This window comes from Notolabrus celidotus, chromosome 17 (genome assembly GCF_009762535.1).
Source record: "Notolabrus celidotus isolate fNotCel1 chromosome 17, fNotCel1.pri, whole genome shotgun sequence".
NCBI lineage: Eukaryota > Metazoa > Chordata > Actinopteri > Labriformes > Labridae > Notolabrus > Notolabrus celidotus.
In genome coordinates this window covers 27,843,489-27,870,192 of record NC_048288.1, presented here as the reverse complement: position 1 = coordinate 27,870,192, position 26,704 = coordinate 27,843,489, and the positions used below count along the sequence as shown (strand labels likewise).

At 41.6% G+C, this 26,704-nt stretch overlaps 1 protein-coding gene across 2 annotated transcripts in view; it reads left to right on the top strand.

Annotated features, from left to right (window-relative positions):
* LOC117829046 (cadherin-18) overlaps positions 1–26,704 on the top strand; it is a 319,558-nt gene that overhangs the window by 89,837 nt on the left and 203,017 nt on the right. For both annotated transcript variants that reach the window (XM_034706566.1, XM_034706568.1), the window contains exon 3: positions 19,963–20,103. The gene's annotated coding sequence lies outside the window, so the exon portion shown is untranslated. The remainder of the gene's footprint in view (positions 1–19,962; positions 20,104–26,704) is intronic.

The following is a 26,704-nucleotide window of genomic DNA, read 5'->3' as shown; positions in this document are numbered from 1 at the left end:
TCATTTATGTCTTTAAATTGTCAGCCCATTTGTACTAATGTAACTCTTACAGACCATTTTACTGCATTTGTCATTGTTAGTGATTGTTAGTAACCTAGGCTAACACTAGTTCAATGTGAGTTTGCAATGATTCCAAGAAGGTAACTCTTTCAGTCTAAAGCATGCTAATTTTTTAAAGGTTAATATTTTCTCATTCACATCAATAGAAGAGCAACAAGATGTAACAGGGATTTAAACTCTGCATTGAACTCCCTGACTTATTTTAATCATGAACTCAATTCCCTACACCTCGACATCTGGATAAAGAACATTTCTTCATGAAGTAGCTGAAGCACAACATCTGAGCCACCTGCCTCCACACATGAAGGAGTGCCAGTTAGTTCTCCTAGCTTTGCGTGATTGATGAATTAAGTGTCAGATCGCAGGAAATCCAACAGAAGAAAAATCCAACTTTCAGTTAAAGGAGACTTCAAATGATTCCCAAGAGTCGCTTAGCAACAACAAGAGCTATCAGCATCATTCCCCCACATACAACCTATTAGCACTGCCGGCTAAAAAGTGGCACCCTGTGGACACAGCTGTTCCAGGAGTGGCTACTATAGGTCAAGGCCATATTTAGCAGTGCAATTAATATGGATCCTCTAAACGGCGCGAAAGCAAAAGGGTGAAGGAGAGGAGAGGAGAGGAAAGAGGGAGGGTATAGACGGATAGTTTTCATGGTTTGCTGTGTGCTCTGTATTATCCTCTTCATCATCATGCTTTTCATTCAGCACCACATTACCATGGCACACACCCTACAGGCTGTCTGATTTCTCAAAGGGCCTTTGCATATTGAATCAAATCAAGTGAAACAGAGCCAGCACAGTCTAATGGGAAATGTTGCTCCTCCCGACAGGCAGAAAGGCGCTGTCATCACTTTTAGCACACCACCGCAGTCTTTCTATATGACCGCAAATTTCACTCAATCACTCTTTCCTAAATTGACAAAACATGCAGACAAATGTTCCTGCTGATTTGAATATAAAAGCGAGGGGAGGAGGAAATTGATTATGAAATGGTGTTCACAGCAGCCTTTCTGTAACCCGGCCATCTGAGTTATCAGTATCCTTCAGATTCTTTGTGATCTTCTTTAGATGTTGTTTCTGCAAATAATCAGAGGGAGGAGTGAATTTGAAGGCCAAACTGGGACAAGTGCAGGCTTTGTTCTACTTTCTGTAACTATTGTTATCTAACTGTGGGGTCATTGGAATAACAAACTGTCTTTCTGCCAACACCTTGCTCTGGGAGACTTTTTCACATCACCAGCTTGTTTGCATACCAACTCACATTTCCCAGAATGGCTGGTAACTTGATTGATAGCAGCCCCTGATGATATTTGTCCCATCGTAGAGTTCCACTTAAGCACAGAAACACAGAAATATTGAAATGAATGCAGAATCTGGAGACAATATTTGGTTTTAGAAGCATCCCAGTTTACAAAGCTAGTCCTCACAGAATTCTCCACTGGGGTAGCAGCACGCTTTGGTTGCAGGGAATTTATGTTGGGCGTATAAAAGGCAGAGCACATGAGCTGAAACCAAGCTGGTGTTGAAAAAGAAGCTAATGCTAAAGTGCAAAAAACTTCAGTTCCTAGAGTGTCCTCTTGAGACTGGCTGCAAAGGTCCAAGAATCCTAATTACAGCCGTTGTTAACATGTGTACAGCAAAATTAGATATGTTTAAATTATAGTTCAAAATTGATCTGGGTAGCTTATTTCTTTATTCCAACACACTGTACATCGGGTGACTTTATGACTCATATGTTTTAATTATATTAAAGCTATGACTTATGCATACTTTTGGGTATGGCTGATTTTACTGAGACCCAATATCAAGATCCAGTCCCATCTTACAGACAGGACTCAGTCTGATCTCATCTTAATCCACCATGAGCAGAGCACGTTGCAGCATTTAGCATTTTACAGCAGCAAGGACAAACTTCCTTTAACAGGCAGAAACCTTGAGCAGGACCAGACTCATGTTAGGCATGAGACTGAGTTGGGGTTGGAAAGAAGGATAGAGGGAGATGAAGAGAGAGAGAGATGATAGTGGTGAGACGGATAGTAGTAGTTGTAGCAACTTCAGCTCTTTGCTTGATGCTTGGTTGGAAGTTTTTAATATGGTGACTGTGTTGGGCTTCATAACGCTTCTTCAGAAACCAATGAGTGACATCACCGTCCACCAACAATACAGGATAAAGGCATTCCCAATCTGTATTTAAGTGCTGATGACAATCAGTTCATATGTTGTCCCAAATCATTTCTGTTTCAGTTCCACAAGTACTGGGATAATATCATTATGGTGATTTTTTTTTTACCTCCAATAATCTGCTATCATTCCAGCCCTAGTTAAACTACAAAGGTAAGGTGGGCAGAGGATTCACATGTAACAGGAACAGCAGTCTCCTGGTTGATAGTCATGTGCTCACCTCTTAGGGCGGATTTCCACTTCTGCATCAAACTGTAACTACCTGTAGAATTGACGCGGACTGCAAGCCCTGTGATTGGTCCACTCGGCGGCATTGTGTTTCCCGCATTACAGCATTTCCGGTGTATCCTCCTCATCGGCCGCACATCGGCCATGTATTTCATCTCCTCCTCTCTACTCTTCCCTGTAATCATGTCTGTATGATAAACAGCAACATGTATCAGCTGTAGATTAACATAACACGCTTTGAATCTTTGTGGAAAAGTAAACAGAGATCGTAGCAGGACCAGAAGCAGGCGACAGGCTATCAGAGAGATCACACTGCCCTCAAGTGTTTCGGCGGAGTATTGTTGAGCGACACGTCACCGCACAAGTATGTGGCGCTCAAGTCCGCGTCAGCCCCTGCTGCGTAGGGGTGACGCAGAAGTATGAATCAGCCTTTAGCCTTCTGAGCTAATCCCCCTGATACCAGCCAATTACAACACTGCTGGACGAGACCGCGTCAGAAAAAGAAAATGATGCATGGCCCTTTGACTGACACACATTCATTTTTTGTTATAGAAGGGTTTTGTTGTTGTCAGGCTTCGTTGTAAGGAGAATTTTGACACAATGACAAGCGAACATAATTGATGTGAAGATTGAATCTTATTCATTCGCCGCGCAAGAGCTCTTCTGATAAGCATATTCTTATTGTACCAGAGAATGTATGGATCACCACAATCTCGTTGCAAAGCCCCCGTCATAAGGACTTGAATACAAATTGTTAAAACATGACATAAGTTGTTGCTTTTTCTGCTGATATTTTCTTCTTTCCTCAGTCAATATTTATGTTGTTTCTTACAGACGGAACAAGAAAGGCATACAGAAACTGTGACTCTAATTAATTGGCTGGAATCAAATTAATCAAGCTATTAATCAAGTAACTCAATTATTGTCTGAGAAGAAAAATGTCATTACATTTAACAGGCAAGAGGGCTGGTAATTCTGGTGTACAACGCTCTGCAAAAATCAATATGAATGACTCATGTATGACCCCAATCTGAAAAAAGGAGGGGCAGTGTGTGAAGTGTTGATCAAAACAGGTTTTGATGGTTTCTAAATCATTTAAACCCTTGATTAAATTGGATTTTTTTTCAAGAGTTTCAACGTATCACTTGTTGAAACTAGTACAAATGGTGTTATCTTGTAAAAAATATATACTAATTTTGAATTTGGTGCCAACATGTTTCAAAAAAGTTGGGACAGGGACGATAAAACACTGAAAGAGTTCTGTAATGCTGAGAATAAATTCTGAAAGAACATCTTCCAGTAAGTATGTCAATTTGCAACAGGTTAGTGACATGACTCGGTATGAAAAGGGCATTTCAGACACGCTGAGTCTCTCAGAAGTAAAGATGGAAAGGTTCATCACTCTGTGAGAGACTGTCTGAGCAAGTATTTCAGCACTTTCAGAACGATATTCCTGAGTGTTAAAGTGCAGAATTTGGGGATTTCATCATCGACGGTTCATGACATTATTACAAGATTCACAGGATCTGGAGACATCTCTGTACAAAGGGTGCAATGCCATAGACTGTATAATGGACGTAGTATCCTTGACATCACCCATCTGTTTCTGAAGCGCTGTTTTGAGGCCAATCGGCTGCCATATTGGAAACACTAAACTCAACATGACTGCTGTTGAGCAATTGTGACGTAAAGAGGCGGGCTTTGAGCCTCCTAGCCAACAGCTGCAGTGTTCCCGCCTGTCAATCAAGTCAGCTTTGCCTCTCATTGGAAGACTTTGTGCCAAACAAGGAATCAGCTATTCAGACTACACTCATCTTCTGTACCAGGCTGTAAACATGTTTATTTCTGCTGTAAAGATCGCCTTTTTTGAATTGGTGTGTATGTGGTTTCCGGTACTTCCCTAGCCAGCCTCAAGCAGATCCCCGATGAACTGCAGCTTTCATCACTTCCACATTGGACTCCTATTTTTAGACCGGAGGTTGCCGTTTGGGCAATGCTAGCTGAAGACCAATAATTAATCATGATCTTCAAGCCCCTGAAGCGGCACTGCATTAAAAACAGACATGACTCTGTATTGGAAATCTCTGCATAGGCTCAACATTACATCCACTATCTGTGAGCACAGTTCATCATTACCTGCATGAATGCTGTACCATGCAATTAGGAAACGATCTATAAATATACTACGCATCATTTTCCAGAACAAATCAGGAGAGTGGTCAAACACCAACTATTCCTCTATTTGCACTTATTGTCATTACAGCTGGTGTGAGATTATAATTGGCTGTGGGTTACAGCAGTGGTCTATTTTCACCTTCAGGAATATTTGTTTTATAATAATATAGCATTAGCTAATGCTACACAGCCATTATTGAGTGTCATTAGCCTCTCTGGAACAAACAGGGGTGTTAAAGCTAGCATCGCATGTGCTAACCAGGCACTATTATGTGACAAAGTACTTTTAAGGTCACAATTCAGAGAGACATTGAAATAATAACAGTTGAGGTGTTTAGGCTTTTACTTACTCCTGTGATTGTAACTCAACTCAAACACATTATATGAAGACTTCAACTGAATATGGGTCCACTTCAAAGTCAGGTAGATGTCAATCAAACCTTAGAGATGGTCAAAGAAGCTAATTAAGAGCCACGATTGTCACAAATGTTTCTACAGCAGCACAGGGTGGACAAACTTGTCTCATATGCGTGTATGTATTAAGTGTGGGGCCATCTGAAATATGTTGTAGTTGTGTGCAAAATAATATGTTTATATAGAGGTTTTTATTCGTACAATTATTCGTGGAGTGTCACCAAGAGAGCATTTTCAGTCTAGAATCTGACCCATCTAGATGGCTAAGTATTCCAATTTCTACACACTGTACCTTTAATTTAAGACAACAACCTTTACTTTAATGCACACTGGTATCGGTATCTGCAGACATACACGATCAGTCAAAAGTTTGGATTTATTTTAATTATTTCAACATTGTCGATTAATACTGAAGACATCAAAACTATGAAACAATCTGGTTTTGCCATAATATGGATTCCATCCATCCATCAATCCATTTTCTTGACCGCTTATCCTGTTAGGGGTCACGGGGGGCTGGAGCCTATCCCAGCTGACTTCGGGCGGAAAGCAGGGTACACCCCGAACAGGTCGCCAACCTATCAGGGCTAACACAGAGAAACAGACAACCATTCACGCACACACTCGCACCTAAGGGAAATTTAGAGTGATCAATTAACCTGGAGAGCATATTTTTGGACTGTGGGAGGAAGCCGGAGTACCCGGAGAGAACCCACGCATGCAAACTCCACACAGAAAGTCACCTGCCCGGCCAGGGAGTCGAACCAGGAACCTTCTAGCTGTGAGGCAACAGCACCACCGTGCAGCCCAATATGGATTACAACAGTAGTCAAATAGGGCTATCCACTGTGTACTAACCCTACCTCTGAACAACACAACTGATGCTCTGAAACACATTAAGAAGGCAAGTCATTCTACAAATGAACTATTGACAAGGCTCATGTTAATTAGAAACCATTACAGGGGACCTCTTCATGAAGCAGACTGAGAGAATACCAAGAGTGTGCAAAGCTGTCATGAAGGAAAAAGGGGGCTACTTTACAGAATCTAAAATATAGAACATATTCTGCTTTGTTTAACACTTTTTGTTAATTAAATAATTCCATATATGTTCTTTTATAGTTTTGATGCCTTCAGTATTAATCTACAGTTTTTAAAATAATTCAAATAAATAAAAACAATGAATGAGTAGGTGTTTCCAAACTTTTGACTGGTAGTGTATTTTTAACGTAAAGCTGCAGCATGCTACAGAGAGAGAGTAGTGGTTGATTAAATGAGAGAGGAAGTTAAGAGAGCATGTGGGTAAATACAAAAGGAAAACTGAGAACGAAGACAAATTTTCCATTTGCGTCACAGTGGTTAGACTCAAATGAAATAATTAAGAAATCAACAACTCTGTGCAATTCTGCAAAGGTACCGTATTTGTTTGTGTTATTCTACCTATTGTATGTATGCCTGCTGTACTCATCTGTCCATCACACTTAAAGCTTTCTCAAAGCTCATACACACTGCAACGTGCACTAGTTCACATTTTGGCAATTACCCTTGGTGTCTCATAACAATGCACATAGTATATTTATTTATGGAGCAGACAGACAGACAGCAGAGGAGAGAGACAGCCTATATGTTTTCCATTAGTCCCAGCCTGTAGACTGCTGCCTGCACACTGCACAAGGACTCAATGTCCACACACTAAGCTTAGAAAATGCACCCCATACACACACACACACCACCACACACTTCTTCTGGATTATGCATGATAACTCAGAGGGATTTTTATTAGTAATACTATCACAATTCAAATTTCTCTTATAGGGTCAACCCTAGATTTGGCTACACTTTTTGAAAGTCAGAGGTTTATTCTATTCAGATTCAAGCCGATGGTTCTCTCTACTGAAATATCATGCTTCCATATTTACTATTTCCAACCAGATTTGAAGAGGTGTTTGAGTTTCACTGCTGCACAGACTGTCTTTTTGAAGGCTGTATTTTTCACTCGCGTAGCAGAATGAAACATTATTCATGCAAGGCACTAAAGATGGCTGACATCTGCCATTGTGTGAGGAGAACTGCAATGATCCTTAATGCATGCTTACGTTTATTTCTTTCTGACTCACCTGCTACTTCTATTTCACTTGGTTACATTGAGATTGAACGTGTATTTGTATGTGGGGGAGTCCCTGCAGCTTAAATTCAGTCTGAAAAGATTCAATTCAATGACCCCTCCTGAGCTCAAGCTGTACTAGTTGCATGTGTGGTAGAAGTTGGGTGTCTGTGTGAACATATCTTTCTGAAGTTTTATATCTCTCTATCTATTTGAAGTGACTTCTGTCTCTTTCTAAATTCTAATTCTGCACAGAGGGAATTAAAAGTTTTCTCTCCTTGTGTTCTGTCTTTAACTCTCTGCCTACAGTTTATACCCCACCCCGGCACCCTCCTCCGTGCTGCTCCCTGCTGTGTTCTTAAACACGGGCATCTGTGTCTCTGCAGCAGGGCTGGTGAATCGGCTCAGGCCACTGCGGTGGCGGTCACAGCAAAGCTGCGTGCTCCATGTCAATAAGACCTCAGCTCGGTTTCGAGGCCCCAGGCGGTCAGAGCGTGAGTCTCATCAGACCACACTGGGGCCAGAGAAACCTCAGCAGCTCATGCAAATGTGCCCTGGTTTGGATTCCCTCTGCAGGCGTGGGGTTTCTGATGATTCTCAGTCCTCAGTGCATTAAGGGTGGTCCTACAGAAAGAAATTATTACATGCTGAAAGATCACTACAAACAGCAGTCACTGAGAGGATTAGAGGGTTTGTTGTTTTTAGACCATAATCAGAGAGACAAGGGGCCTGTTTTCCTTGCAGACCTGTTCATGTGCACAGCTCAGAAAGGAGCAAATCGATGCAGAGCTACTCAGCGACTCCTATTACCCTAACAGGAGAATGATGATGGGGATCATCTGCTGTGCCACACAACCCCAGTGAGGGTCACGCTCACAGGCCACTTCGGTCACTCATTTTCTAATTTTTCACTCAGCATCTCATGGGCTCCAAATTACTAAGGAAGCCGAGTAATCCTACCTCTGTAGTGTGATGGAGACCACTGGGGCTCATATGCAAACAGACGCTGGCTGCTTGGTGGGCTGTTTTTAGTTTGTGGTTCAGGATTAAGACGAAACTGTTGCAGGAAAAAAAAAATACAAAAATGCAAAATTATCTCCAAAAATGACTCTTTCTGGGTGTACAGTACTATTTTCTGACATTAGAGGATACGTCCATACTTCCAGGTTACAGATACAATCAATTAATTCCTCTCTTTTTACAACTGAAGATCTTGCAGCACTATTGGCAAGAGCATCACACTTTCAAAACAATAGCAAATCAAAGGCAGCCTTTTGTATAAATGATCAGTGCTTTTAGTAATTTTTCAAGCAACTTTGTTAAAAATGTGCTTGTACAAGCTTCCTAAAAGTGAAATGTAACTGTTTTCTGTTATTTACAGTCTTTGGTGTTCTTTTGGTCGGATAGATTGACTCACCGTGAAGAAATAGCTCCATAGTATATTTCCGACCTCCTGCAAATCTACACTCCTGCAAGGTCTTTGAGGTCTACTGGTCAACAACTTCTTGTGGTCCCTAAGACCAGGCTGAAAACCAGGGATGGCCGTGCCTTCTCGGCAGTGGCCCCCAAACTGTTGAACAAGCTGCCCCTTCATGTTAGATTGTCCCCAACATTAACAACTTTCAAATCCCGCCTTAAAACATATTTTTATTCCTTGACTTTTAACACAGCATGAGAGTTCTGTGTTCTCTGTCTGTTCTTTTATTTGATTTTTATTTGCTCTTACAGTGTTTTTATTTTATTCATTTTTATTTTACTTTTCTGTGTTTTTAACTATTTTTTAAAAGTGTTTTTTGTGTTTTATTATTTATATTTATTTCTGTATTATTTATTTATTCATTTATTTTATCCTTTTTATTTTTTTCTGACAGCGTTTTATGTTCTGTGTGTTTCAACTTATTTTACCTCACTGTGCAGCACTTTGCTAAACTTGATTGTTTTTTTTAAATGTGCTATATAAATAGAGTAGATTGGATTGGAAGAAAGCTAAAAGATTGTCAACATCTTAGCAGATCTAATCATTCTAAGAGCTGTTGACAATGTGAGAAACCTGCACATGATGAATACTGACTTAATGGTTTTACAGTTTTATTCTTAAATTGTGACCAACACAGTCCTTAAACTAACAGGTCCCATTCACCAAGTCCACTTAAAATTGGGAATCTCACAAAATAAACATCCAACATGGTGGATGATGGGATGTACTTAATGATGCTAGCCGCCTTAGCTATTTGGTTCATCCACTGCAGAATAAGTTTCCATTCAACTCCTCTCCATGTCAGTTCACTTGTGGAGTGTTATACAGACACGTTGTGTTGTCGCCACAAATCAACAAGTTGGTCCTCTTCAGTTGGTTTCTTGAATCATCTAACGTTGTGCTTTTGCTATTTTAGCATGGCTGCGTTTGTTATACTTCTTTACTTAGTTAGCTTGCTACCTGATTGGTCATTGGTTGACAATCACACACTGAGAGCATGCACGGCTGTCCACACAACAGGATATTTGATTGTAAATATTCAACATGTTTCATATTCAAGATTTCACATCAGGGTGGCCATGATCTTCTTCAGCGCAGATCAAGGGAAGTAAGGCTTAGCATACGTTACATTACAAATCTGGCAAGAAAATCCTAAGAACCACCAACAAATTGGGCTTTTGCTGACTTTTGTTGGAATCAGGGTCAAAAACAGCACGGCTATCTTGTAGCCTGCACCCCGCTTTAGTGATTTTGGCCTCTGAGAAGTTATAATGAGCTTTTTTCCAAGGGTTTGGACCTATAATGGACTACAAGACAGATTGTTCATGAAGATAATCCTTGGTTGCAGCCCTTCAACAACCTTTGTCAGAAATAGCTGCTGACGGGGCGCTGGTGGCCTAGCGGTCTAAGCGCCCAACATATAGAGGCTGGTCGACCATGTCTTCCCCTACTCTCTACTCCCCACACTTCCTGTCTCTCTTCAGCTGTCCTGTCATTAAAGGCAAAAATGGCCAAAAACTTAACTTAAAAAAAGAAAGAAATACCTGCCGTGAATACAACAGCTAACTCTATTACAACCTCTGTTTATATTACTGGGAACACAATTTAACCAAAGCATCAGACCTTGAATGTTAGCAGAGTCGCATTTTCTGCATACACTGTATATCTTGCATTCTATACATCCTTCTATCATACAAATATCTATTTTTGTCAAGGATTTGAGACGCTTTACATACCCCTTAGAAAACAACAGAAGATTCACTAGACTGAGAAATAAAGTGGCTGTGATATAAGCCTCCAAACAGAGCAAAACTAAGAGAAATCAGACTGGAGTTCAAAGGTTTATTTTGAAGTCTACAAAAGCCTAAACCGTCCTTTTCTGTGTTTCATAAAGCCTCTTATTTGGAGCCTTCTGTAACTGTTGAAGCAGGAGACCCTGCAGACTCTTAAAAGCAAAATAAGAAGCAAGACAACACTTGAGACGGACTCACATTAAAGCCATTAGCAGGGCGGGAGACTGAGACCCTTTTTTTTTGTGCGGCGCGAACCAAGAGGAGACCTCTTGATTGAACAAACTGTAAACACAGCAGCTGGTGGCGTCTGTGTTGTGGCTTGAGATGACATCTATCAGTAGGAGATGAATTAATAGAACAATCCCACAGCACAACTGCTCACATTTCAGAGCCGCCCTACTGGGTTCATAGCATGCATCTCTGCAGCACAAAACAATCCCCAGAACCCCTTCTCTCTCCCTCACACACACACACACACACACACACACACACACATACAAGCAAACACTAATTTTCAGAGTGCTAGCTCTGTCGTAGGTCCTGGGGCTAAGAAGCTTTCTGATTTACTTTGGTAATCCCAGCTGTAAGTCCCCTTATGACTGTCAGTGTGCACTGCTGATGCTAAATAAGAGAACAGAGCGGTAAAAATGTAATTACTCCAAATCTTTATTTCGTTTGGAGGTAATTAGCAATGTTACTTTGCAACCTCTGGAAGATTTGTGTTAATGCCAACAATCAAGAGTAGCGTAATATTTACTGTACACTGAAGATTTAGAAGTGCCTGCTTACTACAGCCAATTAAACTCCATCAGCAAATTAGTGCTTGTAATGTAAACACCACAGTTTCTGCACTAACAGAGCCTTATTACCACTGTTCATCTTTTTTAGAAGATGTCTTTGTAGTTAGATATTTTGAATTCCTTCCTAACCCTTTGAACCATGCAAAAGAAATGAGCGTGCCAGCTTACTGAACATGTTTGTACACTGGAGTATCCAGTGGCTCCATAGCCCAAGAATCATGACAACCTTTTTGGAAATTAATAAATCATTAGCATTTGACTTAGTTGTAGAAAAATCAGACCTATGTGTACACCAGATCTTGCTAAATAACACACACAATTGAAATACAGAACAACCAGGGTTCCCACTCTTTTCCAGGGATCATTTTCCAGGACATTTCCAGGACACTTTCATTGATGATCAAGCTGATATGACAGTCTAAATTTAGTTCCTAATTTAGTTCCTAAATAGTCTAATATGTTCCTCTCAGTAGAAGTCTACATTGAAAGACATGTAGTCTATGGCTATCCATGAAATCATCTCTTACATACTTAAAAATTATGGCAAATTGATAATAGAATAATGCAACAACAGATGTGCAGCACTTCACTTTATTAGTGCAACCAAGTAACAATGATGGGCAACATCTCAGCTTTCTCTTTTCTCAAATAATATAAAATGAGCTAAGAAATAAAACAAAAGAGCCTGCAAAGGAATCTGGAAGCTGCCTTACTGAAATAATTAAATAATAATAATGATCAGAGGATCAGTGCATTAATGACCTAAATAGAACTGAATGACAAAAATGGCCACAAATGTTTCTCAACTCAACTCAAAATATACCTGCTTAATCATGATATTCATCCTGCTTAGTGGTCGATTTATAAAACAAAGCAAATGTCATGTTTTTTTTATTTGAGTTACCATAAACTCTGAAAAAATCGCACCGGTGTAAAGACTCTGTATTTGAAGATCTCTCAGAAATTTAAAAAAATGTAAACTGTCTTCCTGCATGGCGATGTCTATTATGATCAGCGATGTCTACAACGTGCAGTTTCTGTGCAGCTGTGTCGCTCTTTTTGTTCCGTTTGTTTTCACTATCGGGAGTTTGCACTCCTACTAGCTAGAGCAGGGGTTCTCAAACTTTTTGGAGCCAGGGACCCCTTACAGGTGAGAAAACTGTCCATGGCCCCCTCATAACTGTAACACAGACTAAGCACATTAGTGATGTGTCATGATCAAAAGCTGCGGCTCTGAGAGCCGATGCTTTATAGTGAATCAGAAGAGTTGGCTCGCATTGAGAGAGAGAGCCGGCTCCCAGTTTTTTCCTTTCGCTGCTTAGCTCTCTCAGTGCTCAGCCCCAGCTCTGCTCACAGCAGAACTTTGTTTTGATTGGTCAGCATGGCGGCCATGCGGCCAATCACATGTGAGGATATAGGATACAGGTGATGGAGGGGAGGCTGTGTATCCTGGCTTCAGCTGTTCCTTCTGAGAGAGTCTTCTTGAAGACGGGGAAATACTTACTGAGAGGAGAAATCGGATCAGACCATCCAAGCTGAGGCATCTGATTTTTCTCAATGCCAACCTGAGGACATTATTAATGTTTGCTCCAGTTTGGTTCTGTTTCTGTTTACTTGAGTTTGGTTCTGGTTCTGTTTGATTGAGTTTGGTTCTGGTTCTGTTTGCTAGAGTTTGGTTCTGGTTCTGTTTGCGTGAGTTGGTTCTGGTTCTGTTTGCTTGAGTTTGGTTCTGGTTCTGTTTGAATGAGTTGGTTCTGATTCTGTTTGCTTGAGTTTGGTTCTGGTTCTGTTTGTTTGAGTTTGGTTCTGGTTTTGTTTGCTTGAGTTTTGTTCTGGATCTGTTAGCCTGAGTTTGGTTCTGGTTCGGTTCTGGTTCGGTTCTGGTTCGGTTCTGGTACGGTTCTGGTTCGGTTCTGGTTCAGTTCTGGTACGGTTCTGGTTCGGTTCTGGTTCGGTTCTGGTGCGGTACTGGTTCGGTTCTGGTTCGGTTCTGGTTCGGTTCTGGTTCGGTTCTGGTACGTTTCTGGTTCGGTTCTGGTTCGGTTCTGGTATGGTACTGGTTCGGTTCTGGTTCGGTTCTGGTTCGGTTCTTTTGAGTTTGGTTCCGGTTATGTTTGCTTGAGTTTGGTTCTGGTTCTGGTTCTGTTTGCTTGAGTTTGGTTCTGGTTCTGTTTGCTTGAGTTTGGTTCTGGATCTGTTTGCTTGAGCTTGGTTCTGGTTCGGTTCTGGTATGGTACTGGTTCTGTTCTGTTCTGGTTCAGTTCTGGTACGGTTCTGGTTCGGGTCTGGTTCTGTTCAGGTTGGGTTTGCTTGAGTTTGGTACCGGTTCTGTTTGCTTGAGTTTGGTTCTGGTTCTGTTTGCTTAAATTTAGTTCTGGTTCTAACCCTAACCCTAACCCTAATCCTAATCCTAATCCTAACCCTAATCATAACCCTAATCATAACCCTAATCCTAACCCTAATCCTAACCCTAATCATAACCCTAATCCTAATCCTAATCCTAACCCTAATCCTAACCCTAATCATAACCCTAATCCTAACCCTAATCCTAACCCTAATCATAACCCTAACCCTAACCCTAATCCTAACCCTAATCCTAACCCTAATCCTAACCCTAATCCTAACCCTAATCCTAACCCTAATCCTAACCCTAATCCTAACCCTAACCCTAGCCCTAACCCTAACCCTAATCATAACCCTAATCCTAACCCTAATCCTAACCCTAATCATAACCCTAACCCTAATCCTAACCCTAATCATAACCCTAACCCTAATCCTAACCCTAACCCTAATCCTAACCCTAACCCTAATCATAACCCTAATCCTAACCCTAACCATAATCATTACCCTAACCCTAACCCTATCCCTAATCATAACCCTAATCACAACCCTAATCCTAACCCTAACCCTAATCCTAACCCTAACCCTAATCCTAACCCTAATCATAACCCTAACCCTTATCCTAACCCTAACCCTAATCCTAACCCTAACCCTAACCCTAATCATAACCCTAACCCTAATCCTAACCCTAACCCTAATCATAACCCTAACCCTAACCCTAATCATAACCCTAACCCTAACCCTAACCCTAATCATAACCCTAACCCTAACCCTAATCCTAACCCTAACCCTAACCCTAATCATAACCCTAACCCTAACCCTAATCCTAACCCTAACCCTAACCCTAATCCTAACCCTAACCCTAACCCTAACCCTAATCATAACCCTAACCCTTATCCTAACCCTAACCCTAATCATAACCCTAACCCTAATCATAACCCTAACCCTAATCATAACCCTAACCCTAACCCTAACTCAGCGGTCAGTTTTTGAAGGGTTAAATGAGGAACACGTATATTTTTTCTGGTGTACTCGACTCTCTCAGACAGCATAGGGACAAAGAGGTTAGCTGCTGTTTTGAAGAACAGCACAGTCTGTCTTTGATGGAGAGTGGTTTTTCTCCTGTGGAAGATGCAGTCATGCTCGCATGTAGAAAATGATGCTCTTGAACATAATGTTCAAGAGCTATATGCTGCACAGTATGGAGAAGGGGGAAAAAAATCACTTTCATTAACTTCTGCTGAAGTTCATACATCAGTGGTGATAAGCTCTGGGAGGGGGCAGCCGTCCCAACAGCTGCAAGATTGAAGTGTCCCATCTGCAGCAATGTGAGGAGAAGAATGAAATATTCTCTTCTTTTCTGCTTCAGATGAATAAGCCAAAGTAAATTAGATAAAAGAGTTACGGAAAGGAAGGGAAGCACGTGGCATGTGCAGAATTTTTCATGTTTTGCATCATAAGCAACAAGCACATGTGCATTTTTAGTGATATATAACAGAAGTAATGCAGGTGCATGAACAGTCTGCCAGTCCCTGCTCAGTGGAGCTTAATAATAAGCTTTATTACAAAGACCAGATGCTCAGCTTGTAATCCATCCTCTAATTTGATTAGTCAATTGTCAATACATAGTCAGGCTCTTCGGGGAGGCTACATCGAGTTGCATTTAGGTCTAATTTAGCCGTCTGCTAACCAACACAGTGGGAGCATCAGGTCACTTGCATTTCCCAGCTTGCTTGCCCTTTTTTACTGCAAATTCCAAGCATATGCCAAACAGCAGTGCTGTTGTCATGCAAATATCAGGAGAGAGGTGTCATTACCTCTGTATTCAGCATGTGGAGCCATGGCATGGACAAGAACAGGGATTACCCAGAATGCTTGTGACAGGGGACTGTTCCACGATCAATTTAAGTGCTACTGAGAGGGAAGAAATGCCACAATTAGAGCCGGCGTTGCCATGAGATGCAGGTTCCACAGTTAATTCTTTACCAATTAAATCAAATTGACTTTGCCCCGGTTTGATTGTCAGTTACACAGCTTGCATTGGATCTTCATCAACGGTAATTGCACTTCAAAGCAAGGGGGAGAGGAGTGAAGGATTCACCGTGACAGCTCAGGACATGAGAAGTGGGCATGTGTCCTAACAACATGGATGGAGGATGAGGCTAACAATCTGCTCTTAGTCTTGCTCATGTTCATATCAGAGAGAAACAATTCCACATCCAAAGAAACCAGCCTTTGGGAAAATAACATGCCAAAACACTGTCCTTCATTTGAACATTTTAAGCTTCTAAATGTAATTCTCAAGCTCTGCAAATCAGACGATGGATAGCTGCATCCTAAAGCTTTATGTTTGAGTCTTTACAGTGTACCGGGATGACAATGGGGTTCTTTTCCTGTCAGGAAAACAAACACTCTCCAAGTGTGTTGTTCCCATAGCTACACATAAAGCAAGTCTGACTGGAGGAAGGCTGAGTGGGAAATTGATAGAGCCAATGGTACTCATCTGTCCAGATTCACGACCTGCCATCAGTAGATCACTTTTCAGGGTGAAGGTGTTGTCAGTTTGTCTGAACCAGGCTTCTTTAATTTACACAGTGTGAGGTGCACCTTGTTGCTGAAGGGAAATGTAACCAATAATCCTGAGGTGTTGTAAATCCCGGAGGTTCCTGAAGTGCGCGGTCACAGTTCTTCAAGGCTGTAACAATACGGTGGTAATCAAAACTTCAACTGTGCAACAAAAACCTACACTATGTTAGGGCTGCTGGCTCCTCAGTGTACATAAAAATGTGTTGGGTAGCCTTTACCTGGGCATGGGTACAACAACAAGCATTAGCATCACTAATTAGCCAAGCCTTTTTGGTCCACCAGGTCCTCTCAAACGACTTTGTTTTCATTGACTTCACCAAGTTATCTTTCTGCATTTTGTTGTAGCTCTCTGTAGCCTCAGACTTTTTTCCCTCACACGGGACTTCCACCAGATCTGTGTCCAGTCTGTCTCCGATCTGTTGCATTTTCAGAACGTAGCACGGAGCAGGACTGCTGGACAGCTGGAGTCGTGACCGAGGTTTTCCCGCAGCAATTACTGAATCAAGGATTCTCCTCCTCCTCTCCTCATCCATGTTGTCTTTATGGTCCTCTGATAACCTCTGACCTGTTGACTCCAGGCCTGGCTCCGTTCATCATGACGGTTCGTTGTTGTAGTTAAGTGAAATATGATCTGGTGATAACAAATAGTGTTTTATTCTGAAAATTAACCAGATGTTTTCATTTTGTTTTGGTGCCTGACTTCCTGTCCCGCTCCATCTGCTCTGTTGAGATTGATGTGTCGTTCTCTGGCATCTAGCAAGAATTGTAGTCTTGCATATCTGATCCAGAGGGCTCCGGCGTACCGGATCAGAGACCTAGCATTGACTAGAATAGAAACCTATCAGATATGGTGCCATGACGGATCGGAGATGGTGGAATTTGGCTGTCAGACTCACTCCTGCATGATGCACCAATATTTACTGAGATGCTGCATGTCTCAGGAGTGGTCTGCTACTCTACTTATGGAGAGTGGTGGGGTGGTGCCCCTTTACCTGCTTTCCCTTATTGTCCTCTCCTGGGTTTGATGGGTGTTGAGAGCTAGCATGGAAGGCATTGGTTCTGGGATGCCAGAGCTATAAGCTGAGCCTCCGCAAGGTGCCATGGGCCAAACTTGAAACTTGAAATAACGCTGAGGAAGACAGGTGCTTACTGTATAACACCATTGATGTGTTAACTCTTGCTGCCCACCTTTCCCTGGCCTTCTAGTGGGGACCATTAAGTGTAGGTGGTATCAGCATTGTATATACATACCTTGAGCTTCAATAAACAGAGCCTGAGTCTGTTGATGTGACCATTAAGGGCCATTTGGTGCACTATGTTACTTAGTGATGCAAAAGCACTGGATAAGGGCTCGTTCAGTGGGAGTGGTGGTGGATTTCAAACAGAACTAACAAACTTCTCCTGACTACCCATTATCCTTTACCCTGACCGCCAACCATCTTGGACTTTCGGCTTCCTTAGACCACATCAACTCACTTCACCCCCACATCAAACCAGTGAGACTTGGGAGAGCATACAGAAGTAATGCTTTGGAGGCACTTACAGCATCATATTTTACTTCATATTATGTGAAACTATGAATAGAAAAATGGCCATTGCTGGAAATTGGAAAGGTGGCAGAGTTACTGCAGAGTGTGACTCTTACCTTTGTGGAGAAAATCATCTATTTTCAACATCCCTTTTTATTCATTTATCGCCTCTTGTGTCAGCTGTGAGATATACCAGTTTGAGGAGGAATTACTTTCCCTTGTGCCAATATTTGATACTGCACAGGAGTTCACAAAGGGGGAATTTATTTTGCAGAGGATCTATAGGAAAGGCTCCATATTGAATAGTGTGAATATGGATTAAAAAAATCGTATTCCATTTACCTAGCAGGGCCGGAAAAGACTTAATGTGGGAAATGGCTTTGTTGAGGTTGACAGCTCAGATCACTAATGAGCATTTGGCTTTGTTCTGGTTTAGGCGCCCCCTTTCAGATTCCAACAATCGCAGATCAAATGCATGATGTTGTTTGCATTTGCCACTTCCCTTGATGAGGGGGCAGGAAAACAGCAGACTCTGTTTGTGTTGGAGTCTATTATCAGCCAATTAGTCTTTAAGCTTAAGCACAATTCAAACGTCAAAATCAGAGCTCATAGTCCTCCATGACCGGAGGCTTTATGTACTGATGTGATGCTCTCCCTCTTCAGCTGAAGAAATTCTTACAAGAGCAACATCCACATAATCAATTGTGTACATGAAAATCCAGCATAGCTGTCACTTCCTTGTGGAACAGGTTGTTTCCCTTCATGCAAACCTCCTATCAGAGAGTCTCTGATTCATTTTCTATTTCTGAGCAAACGTGACATGACTTATACTCCGTCGTCATCTCCGTGCAAGGATTACATGCTATGGCTGTCATGCCAAATTGCAGCTCTGTGGAGAGAAAAGAAACATGAGCAATGCTTGGGCGATGGAGAAAATTACTCAGTTCAACTCACTCCTCTGGCAGGAGCAGCATTTGTGCAACTTAAGAGGATGCTGCTGAAACAGCTGGATTTTGTTTACGAGGCTGGCTTGCTGTCTGTCTTGTGATCTGGAGCTGAGTGTAGTCACTCTTCAGAAAAAGGACAGAACATAAATGCATGCAAAAGGCAGGTTTGACAACTGCAGGAAAAGTCACAGTACAGAAAACAACAAAGTTACTTTTTCTTTCTTTATAGGGAATGATATTTGTTCCTGCAGCTTCAGCAGAACACATCGTACAGATTTATTTGTTCCTTTACGATTCCTTCCGCTCTTCCTTAATAGCACTTGACAGTTGTTTATTCCCGTCCAGATAAAAAAAAGCAACTTCAGTGCAAAAAGCCTTAGTAACACCAAGGTACGACTTGCAGCTGTAAAGCATGCAACACCATGCAAACAAAGAGCATTTCAGAGCTGATGATGTTTTCTGATCATTGCTTACATGTTTTCTTTGCCTCACAAGTGCTTGGAAGGAAGCAGCATGTTGAGTGTGAATCCTTCCGAGTGTGATTCAACGCTGCTCTATAATTGCAAGGCCAAACACAGGGGCCGTTCAGGGGTAACCTTGGTGTAATGTGCAGTAATTTTACAGCCCCCCTCTCCGTGACATGCTGGCGCAAAGTTCCTGCTTTCATTAAAAATGCTGCCATTTTCATCACAACAGATGCCCCTGCGCTCAGCATATGTGCAAGGTCATAAATCCAGATTACCTACTTCTTGTGTCGCTTCTTGAGCCATCTGGTGTGATTTAAGCAGTGGGCAACACTTTTTTTTTTCTTTTCTTTTTTTCTTCCCCAACACCGGCTCCTCCCTGGCCGATGAATTGGATGGCAACAGCTCAGAGACAACTTGGCCAACGCTACAGTCAATTAAAAAAGAGCAAAACACCATTAGTCACTTAATATGCTCCCCTGATTTCTCCCTGTATTACTGTTTGGAGTGTGTTTTGTGAAGAGCAACCAAAAAAAAATGCACCAAGGCCTTTTTCAAAGTGTTCTTTTTGAGTTCTTTTGTTGCAGAATTATTTTTTTAATAAGTTTGCTGACATTTAGTGTTGCTGCAGTTTCAGAAAAGAAGTGATCTGCTGTGTTTTCAGAATTCCACACACAGTTGTAAAAAAAAAAAAATGGAAGTGTGGTTCTTTTTCTTGTCTTTAATAAAATTCACTTCCCAACAGTAAAACATAAATTTCACACATACATGTGCCTTGAACATTTCAAGAAAATGCCAAAAAGCTCTGCCCCCCAAAATGTCCCTATAACTTCATTGTTTACCCGTTTCATCACAACAGGAAGGACAGGAGGGGGATCTCAGGAGGCTGATTGGGATGTCAAATAGACACTGCGGTGTAAGAGATGGCGCTTCTTCTTCAAGGTGTGGGACTGATCTGATGATAACACACGTCTCTCCTCACACCCCGCTGCATTTAACAGTGAGTTTCCTCTTTTGTGATTTACTGCTTAGTTTAAATAAGGTGGATTTGTGTGTCATGAGCATAGACTGTATAGAATATGGACTTAGTATCCGTGACGTTGCCCATCTGTTTCTGAAGCGCTGTTTTGAGGCCAATCGTCAGCGAGAGCCATATTGCCGCTGTCCCAACAGCTACAGTGTTCCCGCCTGTCAGTCAAGTCAGCTGTGCCTCTCATTGGAAGACTCATAACCTCAATATCTTTGAAATTGCCCCGCACAGTGTGTGCCAATGGAGAGATTAGCTATCCAGACTACACGCGTCTTTTGTACCAGGCTGTGAACATGTTTATTTCTGCTGTAAAGATCGTCTTCTTTGAATGGGTGTGTATGTGGTTTCCTGTGTTTTTGCAGCCAGCCTCTAGTGGACGCTTGATGAACTGCAGTTTTTAGCACTTCTGCATTGGACTCATATTTTTAGACCAGAGGTTGCCGCTTGGTCATGAGGTTAAAGCAGGTTAGATCCAAGCAGCAACCTCTGGTCTCAAAATATGAAGTCCATGCAAAAGTGTTATAAACTGCAGTTCATCAAGCGTCCACTAGAGGCTGGCTGCAAAAACACAGGAAACCACATACACACCCATTCAAAAAAGACGATCTTTGCAGCAATAACAAACAGTCCTGTTTACAGCCTGGTTCAAAAAAAGGCTTGGTGGAAAACAACAATGTACTAACATAGTTAAAAAATATAATAACAATAATAATAGCAATGTTAAAGGTCAAATAGAATAGAATAAAATAAAATAGAGTAAAATATGGCAAGTATAACAGATGTATACACACTATGTACACTTCTATCTAATAAATAGATAGGTAAGTTATTACATGGATAAAACTGCACCAGGTTATTAAAATATTAAAAAACATACACAGTATGAAGCACAGTGTGATTCAGATGGATACAATAGTTATTTGTGAATATGCCAAGTCACATAGTAACTGTCATGTAGTGCAATGAAAGATGAGAACAGATGATTCACGGGACACAGCAGTGCTGGTGTTAAACAGTCTGATTGCAGATGGGATGAAGGACCTGCGGTAGCACTCCATCCTGCAGGGTGGGAGTCTCAGTCTGCTGCTGAAGGAGCTGCTCAGGGACCCCACAGTCTCATGCAGGGGGTCTCACCCACCTCCTCTATGGAGTCCAGAGAACAGCCCAGGGTAGAACTGGCCCTCCTGACAAGTCTGTTTAGTCTTTTTCCTGTCCCTGTCTGTGCTCCCTGCTCCCCAGCAGACCACTGCATAGAAGAGTGCATACACTACCACAGTTTTGTAAAATGTCCTTAACAGAGTCCTGCACACTGGTTGAGTTCAGCATTACCATTATGGCTCCCGCCGGCGATTGGCTTCATAACAGCGCTCAGGAACAGATGGGTGACGTCACGGACACTACGTCCATTATTGATACAGTCTATGGTTAGATCACAAAGTGGTGTTGCAGCAGAAAAGTGTTTCCCACCCATCTGATGCTGTGTGGATTTGCTTTACAAACCTTAATGTGAATGTGGTGTTAGATTTGTCTCCCAGGCACATTAAAATTTGAGAGTGAAGTAAAAATCTCATAAATCTCCTGAACGTTAATGAGCGTATGCTTCGTCCCTTCTGAGACTAAATTTGATGTTCTCCTGGCGAGGACTGGTGGTCAAACATTCAGTCTAACATTTGAAACGTTGTGTGTTTGTTCTCGGTCACACTGGGACAGGTTGGTCAGTTATCCACACCCACTCTTAATGTGAGGCTTGTTTTCCATCCAGATTCAGAAGAGACAGAAGATTAGACACCACTTTGTGTCAAGCCAGCATAACAGGGCCGTTTGATACAGAGCCATTGTTTTTCTTTTTGAAATCACTGGCTCCATATCAGACCAAGTGTGCCGCAGCCAGGGGGTACATTTCAATACAGGCACGACAGCAACGACTCACAACCTTGCCTTTTTAAAATACTACCCTTCAGGAATGTCCTAATTGAACACAATAACTGAAGACAAGAGGTGACAACAGTGTCTTTGTTCTTTCCCTAAAACTGCACCTTGTCCCAAATCCTCAAGGATGCAATATCAGAAATCAAAATCAAAACTATCATGTCACCCTTACCCTGCTGAGACTTCAAGCTCATTGTGTCTTACAGCCATCAGGGGAGTCTTCGCTAATTACAAAATGAACCATCCTTCCTTGATTTTGTTCCCTCATGACACATTTTTGCAACAAGTTAAAGGTCCCAAAGATTGTTTCATCTCTTCCTCAATACAGAATGATTGTTTTTTATTAAAAGGTGGCTGTCTGTGATTGGTGGATTGCTACAGCCAACCAGGATAGAGATGCTATCAATACTGTTGTCTAAATGTGGACACCTTTGGCACAGAGTCCTCAAACTGCCAACCTTAATGCCCCAAAGAGGATGTAATCCTGCTGACTGATGCCATGGTGAATACATCCACTCCTTTCATACACTCTTTAGTCCAGACTTGGTATTTTCAGAGTGCGAGCACTGCAGCTCTCTTGGGTCTACTTTCAGGTGCTTCAAATCGTGACACTGTGTCCTTGTTACATAACATTCTTGCTGAGTGCAGCTTTAATTTTAGACACTGAGTTTAGTATAAAATCAGACATTGCAGCCAGCAGAGCCCAGGTTTTTGCCAGGAGGTCTTCTGTATCTGCCAGGGACCATTGAGGATATGGCACTTCTTCAATGCAGCACACTGGGAGAGCTACTGACACCTCAGTAACCCAGGGCCCTGTGATGGAGCATCTCGCCTTGCCAGGTGGACGTGCTCATTGTCCGGCTGCCTTATCTCTTCAGGGCCATTCCGCCTGAAGATCACTGGGACTGACAGAGCAGAAGCGTAGGCATTCCTACAGAAATTTCTGGAGCAGGCAAAGCCCCCTGGGGAAGAGCGTTGGCGAGGAAAGCGGGAAAAAAATCTGAGGCTGTCTTGAGTACCCTAAACAGTCTCTCTGAAATTCAAAAAACTGCTTTTTAATTACCATCTCAGGGATGTATCAACGATGCTCCACAGATAAGCACGGTGAATGGAGGCACTCGGTTAGACTCATTCTCTCTAGCTGCTGTTACAGCTGTAATGTATCGAGGTAGAGGAGCAATTTAAAGCACCCCTGGGACTGGATCGATGAGGCGGCCCGTTTGTGTCCTAATGCATTATATTTGACAAGTGATTCCATATCTCAGGATGGATAGCTATTGTGCATCTAATGCAGGATCGTAGTTTGATGTGATGGGAAAACGCTTTTCTGTGATGGCACAGAAAAAAGTCTTAAATGAATCCTGACTTTGATGTGTTAGGGGAAGACTAATACAGAAACTAAAACCTAGAGCTGGGCAATATGGCCTAGGAATAAAATCCCTGTTTTTTTTTTTACAAAAAACTCAATTTAGGATTTTAATAGATTTTGTGTTTTTCTCCTGAAAAAAGAAAACTAGGAATGACTGACAACAAGATTTAATTTTATCAATAAAATTTGACAAAGGCAAACTGAATTTCCTCTTAAAGATACAGTGTACATTAGGGGAGAACGGGGTCGGTTGTCACACTTTTTACTGTTTTGATGATTGCTCATCATCAAAACATCTTTCAATAGTCATTCCTTCATTAAATTGAAGCTTAAGGTGTTGGCTTGAAATGTGTATCCCTCTCATTTTCCAACTCATTGTAACAAAGAGGCAATTAACTATCAAAGACACTCTGACACAACCAACCCCATCACAGGGATGGTTGTCACACACTATGGGGTTGGTTGTCACACACTATGGGGTTGGTTGTCACACACTATGGGGTTGGTTGTCACAATGGTATTTCAATGGGAGAAATATTTTTTAAAAAGACAAGAAGGCAGAACTAAATTTGAAAGTTTAATTGCACTGACAAGTGATATGCCTACATAACTTAATGCATTTTAACATAAAATGAGCAAGGAACATGAACAGGAAACACATCTTTAGGCCAGCCTATATAATAACATACAGAACAAAACAAATAGGCCGAACAATAATGGCTGACTCAACTAGGCGTAACTTGTGACAACCAACACCAAAGAGAATGTGACGACCAACCCCAACTGGAATCTTTTGCTTGCATCAAGGCTAACAACCATCTAGCAACTAGTTAGCTAGCTAATACAAATCTAAACTATAGCTTCCACCTCACACTTTGTAAGGGTAACACTTGTTTTGTTATAAACCCATCGTTTAAAAGCCTAGAAGAAAAATACTGAGGAGCTGAATATTTACAATTTGACATGAAAAACACAAAAAGTCCTCTCACCTCAAGTTCATCTGTCTTACTCCAGAGAAGACTATGTAGGTGAGCTCTGATCCTAATTCTGGAAATGTCCATACCCCAATTTGAGAGACAAGAGAGAAAAACTTGACAAATGGAGTAGCATACTTATCATGCATCACAGGAACTTTTTTTCATTTAAGGCCACTGTTGTTTCAAGGGAGTGGGCAAAGAAGCGTTTCAGTATAGAATCTGACTTTTTCTAACATTGCTAAATAGTCCTATGTCCACACACTGTACCTAAAAAAAAGTGCAAACTGTAAACTTTTCTTTAAAAGTGCATTTTGTAGTTTCACTAATATTGAATTCAAACACAATATAATTTTGCAGAGGAGGTCATGGAGAAAATCTAGATTTTCTTTTTTTAAATCGCCTGAAACCAAAAATGTGATTAATCGATTAAAAAACATGTTCAAGACAAACCTCAATCAGATGAAATGTGGCAATTCAACATTTCCAATCCATGGTTTATCTTTTCAGTGGTTTCATGAATAAACCAGTTACACAACCCATTAATAGTCCATTGGCATTGGCAGTTTCCTTTCCCTTTAATTACCCTGATGTATGTTGATCTATTTACAATCTCATTGATTGGGCTGATTGCACATCCAGGTTGGTAATAGGTGCTGGCCAATCACCAACAGATTGCATGTTCAGCAGCTCCAACACTCATTTAAAACCTTCATGCACATGAAAAAAAAAGCAGGGGGAATTTGCTCCGGCTAAAAGGGTCAGACGTTTTAAACCTGAGGGATGATGTGGTCCATAAATGGATGTGTTATAAACGAGAAATATAAGAGAAAAGCAATCTCCTGGTGTGTTTATGCCCCTGAATTGATAAGGAGGGATTATTCAAGTATTATCATAAAGCTCTGGTTAAAAATGCATGGTCTTTTACACTCTGCATTTTCACACAACAAGCCTGCTGCTGCTCATGTGAGATTTTACTATCACTGCTTCTGGCAGTAACACTGGACTCCGAAGTCAACACTATCCACTTCTGTGCCAGGCATGAGACTTTTATTGCATATTACACAGCTTAATGAGGTAAGAGATTAAGATGTTGCCCTCACATTGCGAAGGCTTTATTAGCACATTGGATTCAGAATGACTCTGCTCGGCGGCTGCCTCTCCTGGCATTGTTTGGGGTGAGAGTGATGGAGTGGTTGATGAGTGTTTCGCAAATCTTTAATTCGGATGTAATTTTCTTGCCGTGGAATTTGCAGTTAGCACACAGGGATTTCATGTGGCCTTGTAGGTTGGCCAGACAGTTTTTCATTTGATTTAAGTCAGAGGTTATTGCCTGTTGTAATTATACCATGATGATGTGCTTCTGCTCTGAAAAGAAACCATATTTAACGCCCATGTTAAAGCCCTTTAGAAAATGTTCTCAGATTCAAGCCCTGTTCTTTTAATAGTTGTGGTCAGATGGTTTGCAGTAGCCATTAAATGTACATACTGCACATACTACCATTACCGCTCTGTATATAGCTTATCATCAGTGGTGATGTCTGAAATGCCCTCCAGGGATTCAAATTGCCTATATATATAAGATGAGTTCTTTAGCTGCAAATTGAGTGTTAACTCCAACACAACTTGGAGTTCAATCTTAGTGTTGGCTACTTTCAAGTCTTTGTATAGCTATATTCTAATGCAGGGAACTAACATTACCCTGGCTTGTATCCTCATGATACAAGCCATGAGTTATGCCATTACCAGCAAATAAAACAAAGATGGCCCCATTGAACCACCGAGTTTTACCTCCAAACCAACACAAAACCTCTAAACTAGCATTATCGTCACCTCTTGAATGATTCCAGTTAATAGCCTGGTAAGGTGCAGGTGGGCTGAGCCAGTGCATCAGCACCACTACTTCACAATCTCCCTCTCAGTTGCTGTTTTGACATTTTTGTGGCATTTCTAAGGGGAAATAATTCATTGCAGTAGATCCATCTGTGCCATTGATTAGCTCCAGTTGAAGCTTTAACCAGTGGCGGTTGGTCAATAGAGGGTTCTAGGGCACGACCTCAGAACTAGAATAGCGGACCATTACTGAATACGATTTTTGAGAAAATATCCATCAATCAACCCATCCACTATCTTGACCGCTTACCCCATTCTGGGCCGCAGAGGGGCTGGAGCCAATTCCAGCTGACATTGGGCGGAAGGCAGGGTACACCCCGGACAGGTTGCCAACCTATCACAGAGCAAACATGGAGAGACAGACAACCCTTCATGCACACACTCATATCTATGGGTAATTTAGAGT